The following is a 23,963-nucleotide window of genomic DNA, read 5'->3' as shown; positions in this document are numbered from 1 at the left end:
TAGAAAACATAATGGGCGGTGAACAGACGGCACAATTTGTCGGGCTCAAATTCAGTCGTTTTGACCCTCAAACGGGCTGCAGAAAGTTATGGCACGTAAAAAAGATCGAAAGCGGATTCTCAGGGTGTTTTTGATGCTTTCTTAACACCATTAACCTCGACGCACTTTTTCGCTCCAAACAAAACGGCCAGAAAATCATGTGGGCCCCACGGCCTTGCACTTGGATTGGCCGAGAAAAGGATATATAGAAACGAGAGTGATGTACTGATGGGTGCGATCATACCAACACTAATGCACCGGATCCCATCAGAACTCCTCAGTGAAGCGTGCTTGGACGAGAGTAGTCCTAGGATTGGTGACGTCCTGGGAAGTCCTCGTGTTGCACCCCTTTTTATTTTTTTATTTTTTTTCAGCCTAAAACGAGTCTAAACTTGAAAACCTCATAAATTTTAAACCGTGAAGAACTACGTCGCCCATAGCACCATTTTGGAAAGCCCTAGAAAACATAATGGGCGGTGAATAGACGGCACAATTTTTCGGGCTCAAATTCAGCCGTTGTGACCCTCAAATGGGCTGCAGAAAGTTATGGCACGTAAAAAAGATCAAAAGCGGATTCTGAAGGTGTTTTTGATGCTTTCTTAACGCCATTAACCTCGACGCACTTTTTCGCTCGAAACAAACGGCCAGAAAATCATGTGGGCGCCACGACCTTACACTTGGATTGGCCGCGAAAAGGATATATAGAAACGAGAGTGATGTACTGACGGGTGCAATCATACCAGCACTAATGCACCGGATCCCATCCGAACTCCGCAGTGAAGCGTGCTTGGGCAAGAGTAGTACTAGGATTGGTGACCTCCCGTGAAGTCCTCGTGTTTCACCGCTTTTTATTATTTAATTTTTTTTTCAGCCTAAAACGAGTCTAAACTTGAAAACCTCATAACTTTTGAACCGTGAGGAACTAAGTCGCCCATAGCACCATTTCGGAAAGCCCTAGAAAACATAATGGGCGGTGAATAGACGGTGCAATTTTCCAGGCTCAAATTCAGCCGTTTTGACCCTCAAATGGGCTGCAGAAAGTTATGGCACGTAAAAAAGATCGAAAACGGATTCTGAGGGTGTTTTTGATGCTTTCTTAACGCCATTAACCTCGACGCACTTTTTCGCTCCAAACAAAACGGCCAGAAAATCATGTGGACCCCACGGCCTTGCACTCTGATTGGCCGAGAAAAGGATATATAGAAACGAGAGTGATGTACTGATGGGTGCGATCATACCAGCACTAATGCACCGGATCCCATCAGAACTCCACAGTGAAGCATGCTTGGGTGAGAGTAGTACTAGGATTGGTGACCTCCTGGGAAGTCCTCGTGTTGCACCCCTTTTTATTTTTTAATTTATTTTTAGCCTAAAACGAGTCTAAACATGGAAACCTCATAACTTTTGAACCGTGAGGAACTACGTCGCCCATAACACCATTTCGGAAAGCACCCGAAACCATTATGGGCGGTGAATAGAAGGTGCAATTTTTCGGGCTCAAATTCAGCCGTTTTGACCCTCAAGCGGGCAGCGGAAAGTTAAGGCAAGTAAAAAAGATCGAAAACGGATTCTCAGGGCGTTTTTGATGCTTTCTTTACGCCATTAACCTCGACGCACTTTTTCGCTCGAAACAATACGGCATGAAAATCATGTGGGCCCCACGGCCTTACACTTGGATTGGCCGCGAAAAGGATATATAGAAACGAGAGTGATGTACTGACGGGTGCGATCATACCAGCACTAATGCACCGGATCCCATCAGAAATCCGGAGTGAAGCGTGCTTGGGCGAGAGTAGTACTAGGATTGGTGACCTCCCGGGAAGTCCTCCTGTTGCACTCTTTTTTATTTTTTTATTTATTTTTTTAGCCTAAAACGAGTCTAAACTTGAAAACCTCATAACTTTTGAACCGCGAGGAACTACGTCGCCCATAGCACCATTTCGGAAATCCCCAGAATCCATAATGGGTGGTGACTAGACTACGTAATTTTTCGGGTTCAAATTCAGCCGTTTTGACCCTCAAACGGGCTGCAGAAAGTTATGGCACATAAAAAAGATCAAAAGCGGATTCTGAAGGTGTTTTTGATGCTTTCTTAACGCCATTAACCTCGACGCACTTCTTCGCTCGAAACAAAACGGCCAGAAAATCATGTGGGCCCCATGGCCTTGCACTTGGATTGGCCGAGAAAATGATATATAGAAACGAGAGTGATGTACTGATGGGTGCGATCATACCAGCACTAATGCACCGGATCCCATCAGAACTCCGCAGTGAAGCGTGCTTGGACGAGAGTAGTACTAGGATTGGTGACCTCCCGGGAAGTCCTTGTGTTGCACCCTTTTTTATTTTTTAATTTTTTTTCAGCCTAAAACGAGTCTAAACTTGAAAACCTCATAACTTTTGAACCGTGAGGAACTACGTCGCCCATAGCACCATTTTGGAAAGCCCTAGAAAACATAATGGGCGGTGTATAGATGGCACAATTTTTCGGGCTCAAATTCAGTTTTCGGGCTCAAATTCAGCCATTTTGACCCTCAAACGGGCTGCAGAAAGTTATGGCACGTAAAAAAGATCAAAAGCGGATTCTGAAGGTGTTTTTGATGCTTTCTTAACGCCATTAACCTCGACGCACTTTTTTGCTCGAAACAAACGGCCAAAAAATCATGTGGGCCCCACGGCCTTACACTTGGATTGGCCGCGAAAAGGATATATAGAAACGAGAGTGATGTACTGACGGGTGCGATCATACCAGCACTAATGCACCAGATTCCATCAGATCTCCGCAGTGACGCGTGCTTGGGTGAGAGTAGTGCTAGGATTGGTGACCTCCCAGGAAGTCCTCGTGTTTCACCCCTTTTTATTTTTTAATTTTTTTTTCAGCCTAAAACGAGTCTAAACTTGGAAACCTCATAGCCCCATTTTGGAAAGCCCTAGAAAACATAATGGACGGTTAATAGACGGCAAAATTTTCCGGGTTAAAAATTCAGCCGTTTTGACCCTCAAAAACGGGCTGCATAAAGTTATGGCACGTAAAAGAGATCGAAAGCGGATTCTGAGGGTGTTTTTGATGCTTTCTTAACGCCATTAACCTCGACACACTTTTTCGTTCCAAACAAAACGGCCAGACAATTATGTGGGCCCCACAGCCTTGCAGTCTGATTGGCCGAGAAAAGGATATATAGAAACGAGAGTGATGTACTGATGGGTGCGATCATACCAGCACTAATGCACCGGATCCCATCAGAACTCCGCAGTGAAGCGTGCTTGGGTGAGAGTAGTACTAGGATTGGTGACCTCCTGGGAAGTCCTCGTGTTGGACCCCTTTTATTTTTTAATTATTTTTTTCAGCCTAAAACGAGTCTAAACTTGGAAACCTCATAACTTTTGAACCGTGACGAACTACGTCGCCCATAACACCACTTCGGAAAGCCCCCGAAACCATAATGGGCGGTGAATAGACGGCTCAATTTTTCGGGCTTAAATTCAGCCGTTATGACCCTCAAACGGGCTGTGGAAAGTTAAGGCACGTAAAAAAGATCAAAAACGGATTCTCAGGGTGTTTTTGATGCTTTCTTAACGCCATTAACCTCGACGCACTTTTTCGCTCGAAACAAAACGGCCAGAAAATCATGTGGGCCCCACGGCCTTACACTTGGATTGGCCGCGAAAAGGATATATAGAAACGAGAGTGATATACTGACGGGTGCGATCATACCAGCACTTATGCACCGGATCCCATCCGAACTCCGCAGTGAAGCGTGCTTGGGCAAGAGTAGTACTAGGATTGGTGACCTCCCGTGAAGTCCTCGTGTTTCACCCCTTTTTATTTTTTAATTTTTTTTTCAGCCTAAAACGAGTCTAAACTTGAAAACCTCATAACTTTTGAACCGTGAGGAACTAAGTCGCCCATAGCACCATTTCGGAAAGCCCTAGAAACATAATGGGCGGTGAATAGACGGCGCAATTTTCCAGGCTCAAATTCAGCCGTTTTGACTCGCAAATGGGCTGTAGAAAGTTATGGCACGTAAAAAAGACCGAAAGCGGATTATGAGGGTGTTTTTGATACTTTCTTAACGCCATTAACCTCAACGCACGTTTTCGCTCCAAACAAAACGGCCAGAAAATCATGTGGGCCCCACGGCCTTGCACTCTGATTGGCCGAGAAAAGGATATATAGAAACGAGAGTGATGTACTGATGGGTGCGATCATACCAGCACTAATGCACCGGATCACATCAGAACTCCGCAGTGAAGCGTGCTTGGAAGTGAGCAGTACTAGGATTGGTGACCTCCCGGGAAGTCCTCGTGTTGCACTCCTTTTTATTTTTTAATTTTTTTTCAGCCTAAAACGAGTCTAAACTTGAAAACCTCATAACTTCTGAACCGTGAGGAACTACATCGCCCATAGCACCATTTCGGAAAGCCCTAGAAAACATAATGGGTGGTGAATAGACGGCACAATTTTTCGGGCTTAAATTCAGCCGTTTTGACCCTCAAACGGGCTGCAGAAAGTTATGGCACGTAAAAAAGATCGAAAGCGGATTCTGAGGGTGTTTTCGATGCATTCTTAACGCCATTAACCTCGACGCACTTTTTCGCTCAAAACAAAATGGCCAGAAAATCATGTGGGCCCCACGGCCTTGCAGTCTGATTGGCCGAGAAAAGGATATATAGAAACGAGAGTGATGTACTGACGGGTGCGATCATACCAGCACTAATGCACCGGATCCCATCAGAACTCTGCAGTGAAGCGTGCTTGGGCAAGAGTAGTACTAGGATTGGTGACCTCCCGGGAAGTCCTCGTGTTGCACCCCTATTTATTTTTTAATTTATTTTCAGCCTAAAACGAGTCTAAACTTGAAAACCTCATAACTTTTGAACCGTGAGGAACTACGTCGCCCATAGCACCATTTCGGAAAGCGCCCGAAACCATAATGGGCAGCGTATAGACGGCGCAATTTTTCAGGCTTAAATTTAGCCGTTTTGACCCTCAAACGGGCTGCGGAAAGTTAAGGCACGTAAAAAAGATCGAAAACGGATTCTCAGGGTGTTTTTGATGCTTTCTTAACGCCGTTAAGCTCGACGCAGTTTTTCGCTCGAAACAAAACGGCCAGAAAATCATGTGGGCCCCACGGCCTTACACTTGGATTGGCCGCAAAAAGGATATATAGAAACGAGAGTGATGTATTGACGGGTGCGATCATACCAGCACTAATGCACCGGATACCATCAGAACTCCGCAGTGAAGCGTGCTTGGGCAAGAGTAGCACTAGGATTGGTGACCTCCCGGGAAGTCCTCGTGTTTCACCCCTTTTTATTTTTTAATATTTTTTTCAGCCTAAAACGAGTCTAAACTTGAAAACCTCATTAACTTTTGAACCGTGAAGAACTAAGTCGCCCATAGCACCATTTCGGAAAGCCCAAGAAAACATAATGGACGGTGAATAGACGGCACAATTTTTCGGGGTCAAATTCAGCCGTTTTGACCCTCAAACAGGCTGCAGAAAGTTATGGCACGTAAAAAAGATCGAAAGTGGATTCTGAGGGTGTTTTTGATGCTTTCTTAACGCCATTAACCTCGACGCACTTTTTCGCTCCAAACAAAACGGCCAGAAAATCATGTGGGCCCCACGGCCTTGCACTCTGATTGGCCGAGAAAAGGATATATAGAAACGAGAGTGATGTACTGATGGGTGCGATCATACCAGCACTAATGCACCGGATCCCATCAGAACTCCGCAGGGAAGCGTGCTTGGGTGAGAGTAGTACTAGGATTGGTGACCTCCTAGGAAGTCCTCGTGTTGCACCTCTTTTTATTTTTTAATTTTTTTTTCAGCCTAAAACGAGTCTAAACTTGGAAACCTCATAGATTTTTAACCGTGAGGAACTACGTCGCCCATAGCACCATTTCGGAAAGCCCCAGAAACCATAGTGGGCGTTGAATAGACGGCGCAATTTTTCGGGCTCAAATTCAGTCTTTTTGACTCTCAAATAGGCTGCAGAAAGTTACGACTCGTAAAAAAGATCGAAAGCGGATTTTTAGGATGTTTTTGATGCTTTCTTAACGCCATTTACCTCGACGCGCTTCTTCGTTGGAAACAAAACGGCCTGAAAATCATGTGGACCCCACGGCCTTACATTTGGATTGGCTGAAAAGAGATATAGAGAAACGAGAGTGTTGTACTGACGGGTGCTATCACACCAGCACTAATGCACTGGATCCCATCAGAACCCCGCGGTTTAGCGTGCTTGGGCGAAAGTAGTACTAGGATAGGTGACCTCCTGGGAAGTCCCCGTGTTGCACTACTTTTTATTTTTTATTTTTATTTTTCTGCCTAAAACGAATCTAAACTTGGAAACCTCATATAACGAGACTTCTGATGTACACAAACTATGCATCAGCAAATATGTACGCCTCCTCAAAGGGGCAGAAAGATCAGCAAATATGTTGTTGATAACACACACATGCAGAATATACTTTTGTGTGTTGCTCTCTCTCTCTCTCTCTCTCTCTCGTAGAAACATACTTTACATTTTTTTAATAACTAAAATGTAAAGACGAAGAAGAAGAGTTACAGAAGATACAAGATTCAGACATGAGTCGATGAATGATGCTTCCTTCTTCAATCGTAAGCTTCTTACTCTCTCTGTTCCAAAGATGAACAGCAAAGCTATGTTTACGTAAATGCATAAGTCTCTTTCGCGACCAATTTGCCTCACTCTCATTCATGGAAGCTCTGTAAAATCCTCTGATTCTAGTCCAATCCACTGGATAAAACGCAGATGGTGGAAGAACAGAGAATCACAACTCCAATGAAGAACTATTGATTCTTTCAACGACTCTTGATACTAAGTAGGGACCGTTGTGCCCCCATTTGTTACCGTTGAAGGTTCTTGTGAATTCGTTGATGAACCTTTCAAGAAGAGGATGGTTCTTGTCAAAGATGAGAACAGCGTTATTGAGCCTGCTCCATTTTCTTGTGACCGGGTCAACTGCTTGTGCTCCTATTACGTTGTGTAGATTGGTGAGAGGTTTGAGGATTATGAAGTCCGTGTCTAAGTAGATTCCTCCAAATTTGTAGAGCAAGACTAATCTTAGAAGGTTAGAGAGGTTTTGCTCTAATGGAATCACTCCTGGACTGAACATTCCTTTCTTCAACCTTTCAAACCATTTCTCTGCTGATGTGTATTTAAAGATGTAAGAGAAGTCAGGAGTAATCTCAAGCACTTTAAGCCCTTTGTCCGTTAAGGGTTTCAAGATTAGTGTTCCTCTCTCACAGTCAAGTGAGTTTGAGACCAAGATCAAACAGCTATTTGGGTGAGATTTGAAGAGACTCTCTATTGTGAAACGTTCTCTGTCACCAAAAGATTCGATGGAGGAGATCCAGGTCATGAAGAACAGGGATTCACATGAGGATTTGAACAAGAATGACTTGATCCTCGTCTTGAATCTCTCTTTTGATTTGCCTTGTGGCTTCTGTGTCGTCACGGGTGTTAACTTGTCTCTTCTCTCTGCATTCGTCGACGAAACGTTCTGCTTCTGTATGTACCCAGAAGAGGTTTCTTTCACCGCAAGCAACAACAAAGAATCTGACTTAGATGATGATGTCAGTGTTGCTGTTGATGGTAGTGATACTGAATACTGATGGATGATGATGAAGAACCTGGTGATGATTAAGTGAAGGAGTGGACTTAATTGGTGGAATTGGATCAAGATGAAGAGAGAAGACAGAGAAACTGTTGTAGATTAAGAGAAGCATGATAAGAAGACCAAGAAGAGACATTGGAAGACTACAAACAAAAGAGGCGATCAACTTTTTCAAGCTCTGCAATAACACAGCTTGTTCTGTTCCTCTGCTCTCTTCCATCTTTTGTGTTTTCTTCAAACAATGTTTGCAAAAGACAGAGACTTGTTCTGTAAGAGATTTTTGTATTTCTTGGGACAAGAGGGTGTTATGTCTTATGTGAATGTGATGATAATTGTTTGTTGAATAATAAAGTAAACAACAATTATTAATTTTCTTGGAATACCAATATATACATGTATCATATATGTAAATATCAATTTAAAATGGCGAAAGAGAAAAACTACCAGTAACTGCGAAAGATTAGTACTAAACTATTCATTTAAAGATTGTGGTTATATGTTGTTTGATTGTTTCTAGTGACACAGGCAAGCTACTGTCCAGGCGTGGTCAGGACTTTAATAGGTTTCTTGTGCAATTTGGCTGTGCTGACAGCGGTTTCTTGTGCAATTGAAACACTAATCATTGACTAACCATGCATATGCAATAATATGGTTGTTGGAATTTAAGCTATATTCAACTGTTCTAGTGTGATCGATTGATACTGTAGTAAGGATTTGATCTGTATAAAATATAATAAAAATGACAGATATTTTCTTGGATTTAATGAACAGTTAACACTCTGTGTTGCATTCAAAATTAGAAGCACTGCACTGAAGGAAAGAGAATATGGTATGACAATATGACATTTAACTTGGGATATATGAAGAGTCAACATTTTTATTAATTTTTGTTGCAACTGTTTTAATAGTTTACAATTCATTGCTGAGGCCTGCTGATATATTCCATGGCCAAACATCATCTGCTTTGTTAATTTAGTCATTAAGATGATGACAAAATTGTGTTTCAATGAAAAATTACCACAAATCCATGTAACAGAAGACTGGCATAATAGACTAGTCCGGAGGGTTCTGATAGGTTTTAGCTATCGTAAACTCTCAATCTCTCTGTAAATCTCTTTGTATTGAATCAAATAAGGAAAAGCTTTGTAGTAAGATTCAAATTACAATCTCATGTCGAATGCAATTCAAATCATCGTACTCATAGCGAACGAGTAGTCTAGACTCATAGCGTCTTCAACTAACAACAACAAAGCATAAAGAAAAGTAAATGATCTTCAACGGATATATAAACGACTTCGCTCTTCTCTCTCCTCTGTAACGGCAAAGCCCCCACGAGAGATAGAAGGTCTCCGTCCTTTATTAATATCCCACTTCCATCAAAGCCTCCACGAGAAGTAGAAGGTCTTCGTCTCTTATTCAAATTCCACTTCTTTAGTTTCCCTCTTCCATATTCAACGCCTGCTTCCCTCCAATAATCTTCTTCTTGCGCACGTAAGCCCTTCGATACCTATCAATACCTCGCCCTTCGAAACCGAGCTTGCCCTCAAGCTCGTAAGAAGGAAAACACGCCACGAAATCTGTAAACAACATCCAAGAATCGTCACTCGACTGTTTATTCTTCCAAGTTACAAGTAACTCCATCTCTCCCTTCTCATCATAACGCTTCGCTAAAACATCCAATGGCTGTAAAGGAGCCTCTGCTTCAGTAGAATAAGCCGGCGGAACCGCGAGTACTTCGATCTTCTCACCCACAGCTCGCTTAAGTTAAGAAACATGAAAGACATCATGAATCTTTGACTCCACTGGTAATTTCAAATGATAAGCCACTTTACCAATACACTCCACAATCTGATACGGCCCATAAAACTTAGCAGCCAGTTTCTGACAGAAACGGTGAACCACTGATGACTGCCTATAAGGCCTAAGTTTCAAATAAACCATATCATTCACCGCAAAAGAGACATCACAGCGATGCTTATCAGCTTGGGACTTCATCAGTTGCTGTGCCCGCAACAAATAACCCTTCAACTGAACCAACATCTCATCTCTCAACTTCAAAGATTCTTCCAACTCAAATTCTTCGTCGACCCTTCTTCAAAAGGTAACAGAGCCGGAGGATCTCGCCCATACACCACCACAAAAGGAGACGTCTTAAGCGATGTATGAAACGTTGTATTAAACCAATACTCTGCCCAAAACACAAACTTCGACCATGTACGAGTATGACCAGAAGCAAAACACCGCAATTAAGTCTCAAGGCATCGATTTAAAACCTCTGTCTGTCCATCAGTTTGCGGATGGAAAGAAGTATTATACTTCAACTGCGTTCCAGCCAGGCGAAAGCACTCTTTCCAAAAAAGCACTGAGAAACACTCTGTCTCTATCCGAAACAATACTTCGAGGAAACCCATGTAGCCTCACTATCTCTTGAGTAAACTTCAAAGCCACATCCAAAGCAGTAAAAGGATGCTTAAGACAAATGAAATGCCCATACTTACTCAATCTATCCACCACCACAAATATCACATTCACTCCTCCAGACATAGGTAAACCTTCTATAAAATCCATACTAATATCCTCCCACACTCTATTTGGAATTGGCAACGGTTGTAATAACCCCGCAGGAGACAAGGTAGAATGCTTATGCATTTGACATACTTGACATTCAGCAACATAATCTTTTACTTGCTTCTTCAACCCTTCCCAAGTAAAAGATTGTTGAATCCTCTTAATGGTCTTTAATACTCCCGAATGTCCCCCAGTTTTACTATCATGACACTCAGCCAAAATCTCCGGAATGAACTTAGAATGCTTCGGAATTACCAATCTCTTCTTTGACCATAACTTCCCATCACAAACCCGTAACTTCGTATTCCCTTGGTGATCTTTGTTCAACACTTCCGTAATCATCCCTTGTAACAACTCATCCGCTGCGATTTCTTTGAATAAGTCTTGCCACTGTAATGTCACTGGAACTGTCAACGAGAAGAGGACAGAAGCCATTGACATACTACGCGAAAGACCATCTGCAGCTTTATTCTCACGACCCGGCTTATAAACTATATCAAAATCAAAGCCCAAAAGCCGTGTCAACCACCTCTGATACTCCATGTTAACTTCTTTCTGCTCCAAAAGGTACTTAATACTTCGTTGATCAGTGTGAACTGTAAAGTGCCTCCCCAGAAGGTAATGTTTCCACTTCCTTACTGCCATCACCACAGCCATCAGTTCCCTTTCATAAGCAGGCTTCAATTGCTCCCTTGGTGTTAAAGCATGGCTAAAGAATGCAATTGGCCTATTATCTTGCATCAAGACAGCTCCCAAGCCTACTTCTGAAGCATCAGTCTCCACTACAAAACGCTTCTTAAAATCTGGTAAGGTCAATACAGTAGCTGTGATCATAGCATTCTTCAATTTCTCAAAAGAATCCTGAGCTTCTGTACTCCAAACAAACTTGTCTATCTTGAGCAAAGACGTAAGTGGTTTCGCCATCCATCCATGTTCTTTCACAAATCGTCTGTAATACCCTGTCAACCCAATAAACCCTCTCAACTGCTTGATCGTTTTAGGAATAGGCCACTTCACCATTGCTTCTATCTTTACTGCATCCGTAGCCACTCCCTTTGAAGAAATGATATGGCCTAGGTATTCAACCTGAGACACACCAAAAGAACACTTCTTGCGGTTTGCAAACAACTTCTGATCCCTCAATACTTGAAACACCCTCCGTAAATGTTCTTCATGTTCCTCTAATGATTTACTGTAAACCAATATATCATCAAAGAAAACAAGAACAAACTCCCTCAAGAACGGTTTGAATATCTTATCCATCAAGGCCTGAAAAGTAGCAGGAGCATTAGTTAAGCCAAAAGGCATAACTAAGAATTCATAATGTCCCTCCACCGTTCTGAAAGCAGTCTTATGCACATCACTATCCACCATTCGAATCTGATGATACCCTGACCTCAAATCCAATTAAGAAAAAAACATTGCCCCATGTAAATCATCAAGAAGCTGGTCAATCACTGGAATTGGGTACTTATCAGGCACAGTTACTCTGTTTAACGCTCTATAGTCAACACAGAAGCGAAATCCTCCATCTTTCTTCTTCACCAAAAGTACAAGGCTAGAAAAAGGACTAACACTCGGCCTTATGATACCAGCATCCAACATCTCCTGCACCATTTTCTCCATAACCTCCTTTCTCGCATGAGGATAACGATAAGGATGAACTGAAATCGCTGACACTTCTGGAGTCAGATTGATAGCATGTTCTTGACCTCTGAAAGGAGGCAACGCTACCGGTAATTCAAAAATATCCTCAAACTGATCCAACAGCAAAGCAAGATGAGGAGCTAGTGTTGAGGGTTTGACAAGTCTCAGCTGACATCAACGACACCTCAGTTCCACTATACTCTTCACTGAACACTGGTGCCAAAGACTTCAAAGACAACTTCTTACAATGTAACGCCGGATCCCCCACCAATGTAACTCTCTTACCCTCATGCAGGAAAGAAAATTCTTGTGTTTTCCAATCCACTTCACACTTACCAAGGGTCTGTAACCACTGAACTCCCAAAATCACATCAACACTTCCTAACTCCAAGGCAATAAACTTTGATGTAAACGTTGTACTATTCAACTGAAATGTTACATTCGTGCACAACCCTCCAGACTTCACCACCACACCATTACCCAACAAAACATCCATACTATTCTCCTCACTCGATTCTAACTTCAACGTGGAAGCAACCACTGGTGAAATGAAATTGTGAGACGCTCCACTATCCAGCATAAAGATCAACTCCTTGTGATTAATGTATCCAATCATTTTTGTAGTCTTCGGAGAATCCACTCCCAAAAATGAATTCAACGATAGAGTACAAACTTCTCCACATATATTCTCCTCCATTTCTCTCAATACAGTATCTTCCTCCTCAATCACTTCCATCTCAATCCCATGAATCATTGTCATCACCCGAATCTCCTTATTAGGACACAAATGAGTACGAGACCAAGGAGCCTTACATTTGAAGCAAATCTTGTCTCTTCTCATAGCATCCAACTCAGCATCTGTGAACTTCAAACGAGGTCGTTGAAAAGAATTTTGATCTCCAGCATTCTCTTTATTACCACCTCCCTTATTTCTCTGCCTATCCCAAACTCTACCACCTCCATTACTCCTAGCACCACGATGAACATTATTAGTCTTAGCTGTCGCTGAAAGCTCCTCTGGATCAACCTTACTGACCACCTTGCAAAATGCACTCTTCTCCATCCTCAGCACCACTGCAATGAAGTTATGTAAGCCTTGTGGATCTTTCAACTTTATCACTTCCTTCATCTCATTACTCAATCCATTGTGTAAGATTCTCTCCAAATGTCTATCTTCAATGCCTGGAACCTGAGATGATAACTCTTCAAACTCTGAAACATAATCCGCCACCGATCCTGTTTGTTTTATAGAGAACAATCTCGTGCTAGGCTCATCATCAATGGACTCAAAGAAACGCAATATCAATTGCTCCTTAAAATCAAGCCAGTTCTCAAAACCACCGCGACGTCGTACCCACGCAAACCACTTCTTCACCCTTCCTTCAATACACAATGGAATAAGATCCAATCTCTCATTATCATGAAACCTCCCGATCGTGAAGAAATTCTCAATATCAATCACCCAATCATTAATCTTCGAACCATCACAACTAGGCATCTCGATCTTCTTAAGCATACTATCACGATTCATCAGATTCAAATCACCAGAACGAAAGCCAGCTGAGTTATTACCCCGAGTCGATCCTGAGTTACGGATCGGTACCTGATACGCAGGAATCGAAGATTCTGGAATGTGAGATCGTAGATCTGGATCATGATCTTCCATCGGACGTTTCTCCAACCTCCGCAAAATCTCCTTCAAACTTCCTCCACCGTACCGAATCTCCGCTCGTTGATCTGGTTACTCTCCGCGGCCTTACGCATCAACAACTTGTACGACTCCGTCAAAAACTCAACCTCCTTCTTCATCGAAACCTCTTCCTCCATCGAATCGAGCTGATTCGACATCTCCGATGGTGACGAACTTCGATAATTCATCGCGATACTTCAGAACCAGTTTCACCGCACCAATGATAGGTTTTAGCTATCGTAAACTCTCAATCTCTCTGTAAATCTCTTTGTATTGAATCAAATAAGGAAAAGCTTTGTAGTAAGATTCAAATTCATTTCTCATGTCGAATGCAATTCAAATCATCGTTCTCATAGCGAACGAGTAGTCTAGACTCATAGCATCTTCAACTAACAACAACAAAGCATAAAGAAAAGTAAATGATCTTCAACGGATATATAAACGACTTCGCTCTTCTCTCTCCTCTGTAACGGCAAAGCCTCCACGAGAGATAGAAGGTCTCCGTCCTTTATTAATATCCCACTTCCATCAAAGCCTCCACGAGAAGTAGAAGGTCTTCGTCTCTTATTCAAATTCCACTTCTTTAGTTTCCCTTTTCCATATCCAACGCCTGCTTCCCTCCAATAATCTTCTTCTTGCGCACGTAAGCCCTTCGATACCTATCAGGTTCACAAAGAAAACGAGCACAAAAATATTTTATGGAAAAAAAAAATAGCTCTAAACATTTTGAGTACAATCAAAAGATGAAGAAATGATTTTATAAAAAGCTGAAAAAGACTTTTATGAGTCATAATCCAATAATCAGAGAAGACCTCTCCTTCTCTTGTAATCACTGACAGTTAACGTAAGTCCATGTCTCTTACCATCATTTTCAACAACTCTGCATCCAACTGTTGCTTCTGTCATCTGCTTCCTCGCCATGAACGCTTTCTGTACTCCTTGAGGTCCTCCATACTTCTGCAATGCCTCTAGCGATAACGGCAACTCAAAGTTATGCATATGATTGTGTTCTGCTCCCTGACCTATTGGAGCTCTTGTGTCTATTAGCTTCCCTGCCTCTGCGGCCGCTTCTAAAGCTGCTTCTGTCGCTTCAACACCGTTCTCTCCTCCTTCATCTGCTCCAGTGCTCTCAACCGCTGCTGCAACTGCCGCCTCGTTCTCTCCTCCGTCTTTCCCACTGTTTTTACCATTGTAGTAATTCGATGATCGTGTCCACCTCCTTGAAAACGGATCATATCCAGCTTCACCAGCCTTGAGACTAGCAGTGATTGATTTCACCTCAGATGCGTTCTTGAAATTCTCAGCTCTGTTCTTCTTGTTCATCTCGAAGAGTTTGAGGGCTTTTTTATCTACCCCTTTCTTGTTCCGTGACGCATCGAGCTGCTTGATCTTAGCTTTGATCCTCTCTACACCAGCTTGATCGTTTCTGCTCTCTGCAATCTCCAACTCTTTTCTAAGCCTATCTTTCTCGGCCGCAACATTCATTGGCCTGACGGATGCAGATTTTTTCTCTTGCAACATCTGCTTAACAGTCTCTGCTGAGTAAACAAAACTGTTGATTCTTTTGATCGCTTCTTTCTTCTCTGTACATCTTGCTTTGAAGGCAGACGACCATTTGTTCTCTCAACCTCTCTGATCCATTGCTATACTCTTCTTCCACAGGATGCCCATCTGAGATAATTGCCATTTGCCAACGAGCAGCAGAGGTTTCATTTCCCCAGAACACGTTAAGGTACTTGTGTGTAGTTTTGGTCTCTAGCTTGTATGCCTTGCCAGGATCAGCTGCATCTACATTCTTCACCATGCAGAGTCTATAAATAGGACCACTCTTTGACCTTCCAATCCCAACCCTCACAAAGCAACCAACGATAAGCTCTTCAAAGAAAGACTCCATTAACCATTTAGCAACCTTAGACCTCCTAATTGTAATCTCCTTAATTGGAGCATTCATCGTCGCTCTGAGACCTATCACTATCACTTGAGCTACTCAACTTCCAGGAAGCCAAAGGTTTCCTCTTCACCGATGAGAAATCTCTGCTACCTTTTGAAGCATCTCTGAGCTTCCTAAGAGCTGCAGGGTCCTGCTGCTTCATACGCTTTGCCCTCAACTCGTTCAAAGCATCATCCTTTGCAGCCGCTCTGTCTGCAGATCTAGCTGAAGACCGAACGCCACGAGATGCCGGAAGTGGCTGAGTGTCCTTTTTGGAAACAGGGGTGGTTGTCTTCTCGTTTTCTCTCTTGGACCTAAGCTTCTCAGTGAAGTTCTTATCACCTTTCTTGTCAGCACGTTCAGCAAGAATCATCTCTCTCTGAAACTCAGTCATGCCAGCAAGCTTCTGCCTGTCTTCTTCATTCTTGTAAAGATCATCTCCAAAATCAGATTCCTCGCTGCTGTCACCTTCACGATCACATGTGCCATCACCTTCAGCTCGAACTTCTCTCTCTGCCTCTAATCTCTTTTTCAAAGTAACTTGAGAACCAGAGGGTTTCCTACTTGCTGGGTAGCCACTGTCTTCATCAGAATCGCTGCCACCATCAGAGTAAGAACCTTCACGTCTCCTGGATGATGAAGGATGAGAATGGCGGGGCCTTGTAGCAGCTGCGTTTGTTCTGCCAGCAGCTTCCAAAAGCAAGTCATCTAAATCAACCATAGCTTTTTCTAAGGAGCCTCACGAACGATAAAGGCTTTAAATTGGTTTTGGCACTACCACCTGAGAGTATCAGCAGAAGTTTTGGAATTGAATGAATAAAAAGAGACAAATTCAAGAAATTAAACGAAAGGGTGGTTACAGACAAATTTTCCCAATTAACTAATAGAATTTGGTATCTTGAATTAGGGAAATGGAGCCAATCGTAGTTTTGCGAAACCTGTCTGAGCTTAAATATGGAAAATTAAGAGGCTGAGAAGAATCAATCTGTTGTATGGGTATTGTATTCGATTCGAATAGGAGAGTTCGGTTGAAACCGAGAGCTCGAAGCCACCACTTAGGGTTCTCGCAGCGGAGAAAGGGGGTGGGATGAAAGATATAAAAGAAAAAGGGAAAACTTGAAAGTAAACTTACTTGAGACGAGAAGAAGAAGAAGTAGCCGGGAAACTATGCAGACATTGACGGGCCGTGGAAGTGTCTGTCGATTGTCGAGGAACAAGAAAAGAGACAAAAAAGTATAATTATGGAAGAATTACGGGGGTTGATCAAAACAGGGTTAATTTGCCAAATAGCCAATTTTTGAATCATAATTAAGTATATAGCATTGATTTTGACATAAATAAATCAATAACATTTAACACAAGATCTATCCGGTTATACCTTTTTAATTTACAAGTAACTGGTGAGCTGAAAAAAAATGACATCGTCACTTACATAGTAAAGCAAACGGTGGTTATTAGAACGATGTCACACAATCATGTACTAATCTGAGTTAATGGTGCCGTATGTGAAGTTTTATAGATACAAACATAATTTAAGAAAGAGGAAGATAAAGCACCACGGAGACATCACCGATAACATTAGTTTTTTTTTTTTTTTGACGTCGAAAGGCTATTCTATTACTCAAACTTGAGGTGGTCTAGGTAACCAGACCGGAATCGATAACATTAGTTTCAATGTATAAAAAATAGTATAAAACATCTACGAATAGTATAGAATAGAGGGTCAATTCATTAACATACGCGTCATTTATATTCTTACTGCCTACGTTTTTCACTTTAGGCAGAAATGTATGGATACAATACAATATTGTCACACTAAATGATGTATTCCATTTATTTACACCGTAAGTTTACTTCATGTTATTTTTTTTACCGCATAAGAAAACTTAAATGTTCTATTTCATATCACCAAAATAGCATAGGACACCAACTATATCTCAACCCTTATAATCTTGATACTAAACTTTATCCCAACTCCTAAATACTAAATCTTAGAATTTAATCAGTAAACTCTAAATTTAAATATAAACTCTAAACTCAAATATAAACCATAAACCCCAATATAAATTCTAAACCAATTTGAATAGAATAAAATGAATAACATAGTACATATTGGTACAATTACGAAATGTGTATGATTGAGTGGAAGAAGTTAATGCTGACCCAACCCTCTCATTTTCTAAATACTAAATCCTAAACCCTAAACCCTAATCACTAAACCTTAAACCCAACTATAAACCCTAAACCAACCTCATCCCAATTCCTAAAACTAAATTTTATTCCAACCCACCCGACCCGCACATATTTAACCCTACACCATAATCATTAACCCTAAACCATAATCACTATACCCTAAATCCAAAAATAAACCATAAACCCAAATAGAATGGAATAAAATAAATAGTATAGTACATATGAATGAAATTATGAAATGTCTATGATTACGTAAAAAAAAGTTAATGATGACTTCAATCTCACCCCCACCTTTTAAATACTTAACCCTAAACTTTAATCATTAAACTCTAAAACCAAATATAAACCGTAAACCCAAATATCAAATCTGAAAATAATACATAATATTCTATTTTCCAAATAGAATAGAACAAAACAAATTGTATATTGCAACGGTTTTGTCTCGCCTTCCTCAACGGTTTTCGTCTTCATCGGCCTTGATTATGTAATCCGGGTCTTGCCTTCACTTCATCGCCTTCCTTTTAGTTGTGACTATATTTTCTCCACCCACTTCTTCAACAATTTAAGTGTCGCCATTATGAATCACGTGAGATTAATTGATTTTTTCCTAAAGAGCATGTATGTGAATTAAAGTAAGCCACGATTGAATGTTTATAATTATTAATTTATTATTTACCAGTCGGTTACACATGTGAAATACTAGGGTATGATGGCAATTATATATATTGTGTACGGTATATTCTTACTGTTTAGGTAAAGTAGTCAGATAGTGAATTATTAATTTTTTTTTGCGTCATACAATGGAAATTCCCATCAAAAAAAGGAAGACTTACGGGGTTGTCCAAAAAAAAAATATGGAAAATTGTTTGTGTTCAATTATAGGCATGTTTGTTTTATAATTGCAACTTCCAGCGGTAGCGGCAACAGAATATATGGTGATGGAGACATAAATAACAGTGACCAAACCTAAAGTTGTCGTTAATAGATCGCCGGAGACATAAAAAATAAGACGCCAGTGTCACTGATTTATTCCGTGTCCATTTTATTCGCGGTTGGTTGCCGCAACGTCTGTGAAATCGGTTATCCCATGCTTTACTTGTGTTGTGTATCCCATCATTGAAGGTTTAATTCTCTGACGCTAAAACCAACAGGCCTTATGTATTAATTTTCAAATGTTTATTATTGACCGCATAGCGCAATGGATTACCGCGTCTGACCTCGGATAAGAAAGTCGTTGGTTTGACTCCACCGTGGTCGTCTTTTGGTCTTTTTTGTTGTCTATTCCTCAACATACTTTTAGGGTTTAAAGATTCATAGATGTGCTCAATTTTAGCTCAGAATGTGTTTCTTCCACATCGTTCTGAGTAATTTCTCCCTAGGAAAGGAGAAAGAATCGATTTCGTCTTCTACTTCTCTGAAAAAAAAGAGGAGCCAATGGGTCGATAAGGAGATCAGCTTATCGTAACTCCTTTAGGCGCGGGCAACGAAGTGGGTCGCTCCTGCGTGTACATGTCCTTCCGAGGCAAAACCATCCTCAACAGTTTCCGTCAATTTCGAATTCACCCATTGTGCAAAGTTGTTTGTTTTTGCTTGTGAGGTAATGTCTTATCCGTTTGTGTTATGTGCAGTTTGTTGTGGGATTAATCATGCATACGTGTGAATGGCTGTGTTGCCTTACTTTGATGAAATTGATCCTTCCACCATTGATGTCCTCTTGATTACTCAATATGCTTACTATCATTTTGCTCTTTTTGCTAATAACCATTATTTGATTTGGACATATGTTTAATTTTTCTCATCTAAAGAGATAAATTGGGAGGCTTCTCCAGCAAAAATCTTTAAACTTGAAGTTTTTAATACAAAATCTAAAGCAGGGTGTGTAGTGGAAACATGTTGGAATAAGATGTAATTATTAGTGTTGACATTGACTACCTCAACTTGGAGTTTGTAATTTGTGTCTGTCTACTTGACGAAGTTTATTTATTGTTCTTTTGTCTTATGTTCTCGTGAGAGGTTTCTTTTTTTTTTTTTTGACAACCTCAAATTTATAGATTCTTACTCTCCATTAATGGAGAAAAGGTTCACATTACATGATAAAAAAAGCCATCATGGCCAAACAAACTATTACAATTAAGCAAATAGAGATAGGGACAAACAAAACACTTGAACAACTAATGGCATAGAGAGGTCTTCTACTCTCAACGACCAAGCTTCAAAGTGAAAAGAAGCCTTGGGAAATAAAGACCACAATCAGTAAAGAAGATCACGAGATTGAAACGACACCAAATGCACAATTTACAATATTTGAAATGGCTATACACACATGGGCAATTGAACACCATTTTGATGAGCCTTTGATTAGAACTTCAGTAACTGAAGTTTATGTAATCTCCAACATTTTACTCTGTGCACCAAAACCACTAGAAGTAGATAATGAAGTTGCAAGGAGAACAAAATCGAAAGAGTAGGAAGACAGATAGTTAATGTCCAACCAGACAACATTAACCAGAAAAGTAGACAGTTTAGACATAAATCCATAAAACTTCCATAACAAATCACAAGTTGACTTGAATATACCCAAGGCAGAACTGCATATTGCAGTAAAGGGACTGCATACTGCAGTAAAGGGTCGCATTGAAGCTAGTAACATACCACTTTAGAGTCCAAGAGAACATTCCATAGAAATCAACACATCACAGGAGATTAAGTTTGAAAATCTCAGAGATAGAACTTGTATTGATGGGTGAGGACCAGAGTCGTATGAAGTGGTGATGAGGTTTGAGCAATCAGTACACGGAGCTACAACCAGAGTGACAGGTTGTGGGACAAAACACACAGATCCATCCGATGAGAGACAGGAACGAGAGGTGATAAAACACAGGAAAAGAGACTGCATATTGCACTAATAAGGTCAATGGACCCAAAGCCAAGCACCAACGAAGGCCAAAGAACCTCTGGAGCAGAGCACAGTGAAGTTTAAGAAAATCTCATGTTTAGATCTAGCCTCTGGAAAGATTTTGGTAAAGAGGACAGTAAGAGGATATGGGAGAAGACGGAATATCCTGCAGATAAAATGGTTATGTCCATGATCGAAGCTCCTTTGGTGAAATAAGATTTGCAGAAGGTGAAAAGTTTGAAGGGGGTAGACGATCTGTCAGAAGAGGAAGGTCTATCGGAGATGAGGGTAGATCCAGAGGTTCAGAAGGGTCAGGGTCCAACAACTGATTAGAATCCATGGTGAAGGAGGAAGAGAGCAAGGGGGAAAGCCCCTGGCGGCTAGGGTTTTCCTAGAGAGAGTTTCTGTTTTTTTTCTAACGTGGTGAGAGGTTTCTTAGTTTGAGATAAAAAAAACTACTGGTTGATGCTTTCTCGTTGCAGCTTTCATTTGGATCATCCAGCATCCCTCCCTTATTTTCTACAGAAGGTTTGTTTCCCTCTTACGAAATGATTTTGTTACCAATGCCTTTAACATTAGCTGGAACTAATAGATTGGGATTGTTTTGATTAGACAACATTCAAAGGGCGAGTTTTCATGACACATGCCACAAAGGCTATCTATAAGTTGCTACTTACGGATTATGTAAAAGTCAGCAAGGTGTCAGTGGAAGATATCTTGTTCGATGAACATGACATCAACAAATCCATGGATAAAATTGAGGTGTGCACTACAAACTGAATTCTTATTACAACTTGTTCTTACTTTGTGTTATCATGTTGCTTTAGAAATGATATTTCTGTCAGTATGCAATATGTAAGAACTGTATCCTTGCCCCTTTCCTCAATGTAGTTATTTCCTACTTTAAGAGAAGATGAACTAAAGTAGGGTGCTTGAAGTTTACATCTTAGAATCATACAAAGGATCACATTAGCCTTCCGAATGTGTGGTATGTAGTGTGCGCTTCTTATAGTCTTCTTACAACTTGAAATCACTGATAAGATATATGATTCTTATTATTGAAATATTTGGTTGATTAATTTTGATGCATTGATTACACCATTAAGTTAAGGTTAAGTTCAGACGGTTTTCAATCGGTTCATAGAAGTGATCAGTTTATAAGCTTTATGTTTTCTTCCTCTCTAGGTAATTGATTTCCATAAAACGGTTGACGTGAACGACATAAAGTTCTGGTGCTACATGGCATGCCATGTTTTGGGTCTAGCCATGTTTATAGTGGATATAGCCGGTGTCTGAATCCTCTATACAGGCTCACGTGAGGAAGACCGACATCTAAGAGCAGATGAACTTTCTCAATTCGCCCTAACATATGCATCATTGAATCCACTTCCGGTGTTCAACTTCATCAATCTCGTCACATCCAAGAGAAACACTTCACAGATGTATTACATTCAACAGTTTCTCAGGTATGGCGTGTATTGATCCCAGCTTTTACACTCGGTTGTGCAACTTCTCTTGAGTCTAGATGAGTATTGGGCCAACTAACCTGATCTACACAATATCCCAATCTACTATGCATCACCGCTCGCCAAAACGTGTATGGCCATTTATCAAACCTACATTTTATCCATGAACGACAGAATCTGGAACCATTTTGCAAATTCTAATCCGTTTTGTGTTCAAGCACATATTTGCATTGAACAGTATCGGTGAATTTAGAGATGTTGGTCCATATGTGGTTATGGCTAGTCCTGGAGGTCTTCAAAGCGGTTTCTCGAGGAAGCTCTTTGACATTTGGTGTTTAGAAAAGAGAAACGCTTGTATAATACCTAGTTATATGAACCAAAGGAGGTGACATTTATGAATGGTCATACTGCTCCTCTCAACATGAAAGTGCACTACATCTCCTTCTTTGCTCACGCAGATGAGCACTTTCTTGAAAGAGCTCATGCCTCAAAACATCATTTTTGTTCAGGTGAAGCTAACGAGATAATAAGGTTCAAACAAATACTCTTTATGGAGTTTTTTGATGGAAAAACGGGAATCATGAATTCGAAGAACTGTGAGTCCGCTGAAATGTACTTCACTCTGAGAAAATGGCAAAAATCATTGGGAGAGATTCTCCACTTCTCCACTTCTTCCGTCAGATTCTCTTTCTTCTTATCTTGCCTCGTTTCAACCACCATATTATGATTTAGAATCGACTCAAAAAAAAAAAGGAGAGATTTAGAAAATCTCGGGTTTGATTTAAAATTGAATGGATCTAGAGTTTGAGAGAGACAACCGACAGTTAAAAAAGAGAGAATTGGATCTTCGGTTATATCATAGGTTCGGTCGGGTGGGAATTGGGTAAAAACCATGTATAAATAATAAATATCTCAACTTGTCTAGGATCTTATTATATAAATCTTGGTTCTTCAAAGTTGATAATCAACATGATCATGACACATGGCGACTAAAATATAAGATTGTGACATGTGTTAAAAATATTAAGTTTTTGAAAATAAAATATTTGATAATAGTTTTTTTTAATTCAAAACAAAATATAATTGAAAATATATAATTATAGTTATCTAAAATAAAGTATTTAATAGTAATTTTTCTTTTTTTATAAATCCTAATTAAAAGAAACCTGGAAAGTTTATTTAAAAGTATTTTTTCCTTTTAAAAAGAACTTCACAAAAACATTATATTAAATGGTGGAATAAATAAATTGTAAAACTACTAACTATAAAATATTTAAAGGGAAACCGAAAATAATTATTTGAAAATAATTTTCCTTTTAATAAATCATAACCCAAATATAACTGTAAACTATTTTTTATAGTAATTATTCCAAATTTTCGTTATAGATACCTAACATAAAGTAATTGATAGTAATTTCCTTTTTTTTTAAATCCAAAATGAAAGATAATTGAATATATATATATATATATATATATATATATATAATTATTATTTTCTTTTTATATAAAGCTTGGTTCTTCAAAGTTGACAATTAACATGATCGTGACACATGGCGACTAAAATATAAGATTGTGACATGTGTTAAAAATAATAACTTTTTGTAAATAAAATATTTGATAATATTTTTTTTAATTCAAAACAAATATTTGATAATATTAACTTTTTGTAAATAAAATATTTGATAATATAATTGAAAATATATAATTATAGTTATCTAAAATAAAGTATTTAATACAAATTTTTCTTTTTTATAAATCCTAATTAAAAGAAAATTGGAAAGTTATGGAAGTGATTTTTCCTTTTTAAAACAACTTGATGAAAACATTATATTAAGATGGTAGCATAAATAAATTGTAAAAATAGTAACTACAAAAATATTTAAATG

At 40.0% G+C, this 23,963-nt stretch overlaps 10 non-coding genes and 6 pseudogenes across 10 annotated transcripts; 14 read left to right on the top strand and 2 right to left on the bottom strand.

The window, feature by feature from the left end:
- The first annotated feature begins 269 nt into the window (after window positions 1-269).
- On the top strand, window positions 270-388 carry LOC125607521. Its single transcript, XR_007338679.1, has one exon. It is a non-coding gene; the product is annotated as a 5S ribosomal RNA (ribosomal RNA).
- Window positions 389-765: 377 nt separating this feature from the next.
- On the top strand, window positions 766-884 carry LOC125607529. The gene has a single exon (XR_007338687.1). It is a non-coding gene; the product is annotated as a 5S ribosomal RNA (ribosomal RNA).
- A 379-nt stretch (window positions 885-1,263) lies between these two features.
- LOC125607494 lies at window positions 1,264-1,382 on the top strand. Its single transcript, XR_007338653.1, has one exon. It is a non-coding gene; the product is annotated as a 5S ribosomal RNA (ribosomal RNA).
- Window positions 1,383-1,760: 378 nt separating this feature from the next.
- Window positions 1,761-1,879, top strand: LOC125607524. Its single transcript, XR_007338682.1, has one exon. It is a non-coding gene; the product is annotated as a 5S ribosomal RNA (ribosomal RNA).
- A 380-nt stretch (window positions 1,880-2,259) lies between these two features.
- LOC125607457 lies at window positions 2,260-2,378 on the top strand. Its single transcript, XR_007338616.1, has one exon. It is a non-coding gene; the product is annotated as a 5S ribosomal RNA (ribosomal RNA).
- Window positions 2,379-2,774: 396 nt separating this feature from the next.
- On the top strand, window positions 2,775-2,893 carry LOC125607641 (annotated as a pseudogene).
- Window positions 2,894-3,242: 349 nt separating this feature from the next.
- LOC125607495 lies at window positions 3,243-3,361 on the top strand. Its single transcript, XR_007338654.1, has one exon. It is a non-coding gene; the product is annotated as a 5S ribosomal RNA (ribosomal RNA).
- Window positions 3,362-3,740: 379 nt separating this feature from the next.
- Window positions 3,741-3,859, top strand: LOC125607512. The gene has a single exon (XR_007338671.1). It is a non-coding gene; the product is annotated as a 5S ribosomal RNA (ribosomal RNA).
- A 378-nt stretch (window positions 3,860-4,237) lies between these two features.
- LOC125607527 lies at window positions 4,238-4,356 on the top strand. The gene has a single exon (XR_007338685.1). It is a non-coding gene; the product is annotated as a 5S ribosomal RNA (ribosomal RNA).
- Window positions 4,357-4,734: 378 nt separating this feature from the next.
- On the top strand, window positions 4,735-4,853 carry LOC125607474. Its single transcript, XR_007338632.1, has one exon. It is a non-coding gene; the product is annotated as a 5S ribosomal RNA (ribosomal RNA).
- A 378-nt stretch (window positions 4,854-5,231) lies between these two features.
- Window positions 5,232-5,350, top strand: LOC125607622 (annotated as a pseudogene).
- Window positions 5,351-5,730: 380 nt separating this feature from the next.
- LOC125607499 lies at window positions 5,731-5,849 on the top strand. The gene has a single exon (XR_007338658.1). It is a non-coding gene; the product is annotated as a 5S ribosomal RNA (ribosomal RNA).
- Window positions 5,850-5,943: 94 nt separating this feature from the next.
- On the bottom strand, window positions 5,944-8,693 carry LOC106444790 (annotated as a pseudogene).
- Window positions 6,228-6,346, top strand: LOC125607635 (annotated as a pseudogene).
- A 5,216-nt stretch (window positions 8,694-13,909) lies between the features above and the next one.
- On the bottom strand, window positions 13,910-17,182 carry LOC106441166 (annotated as a pseudogene).
- Window positions 17,183-21,247: 4,065 nt separating this feature from the next.
- Window positions 21,248-23,737, top strand: LOC106442886 (annotated as a pseudogene).
- The last annotated feature ends 226 nt before the right edge of the window (window positions 23,738-23,963 follow it).

Source organism: Brassica napus, chromosome A3 (assembly GCF_020379485.1).
Source record: "Brassica napus cultivar Da-Ae chromosome A3, Da-Ae, whole genome shotgun sequence".
NCBI lineage: Eukaryota > Viridiplantae > Streptophyta > Magnoliopsida > Brassicales > Brassicaceae > Brassica > Brassica napus.
The sequence above is the reverse complement of the archived record's forward strand: the minus strand, read 5'-3'. Positions and strand labels throughout refer to the sequence as shown.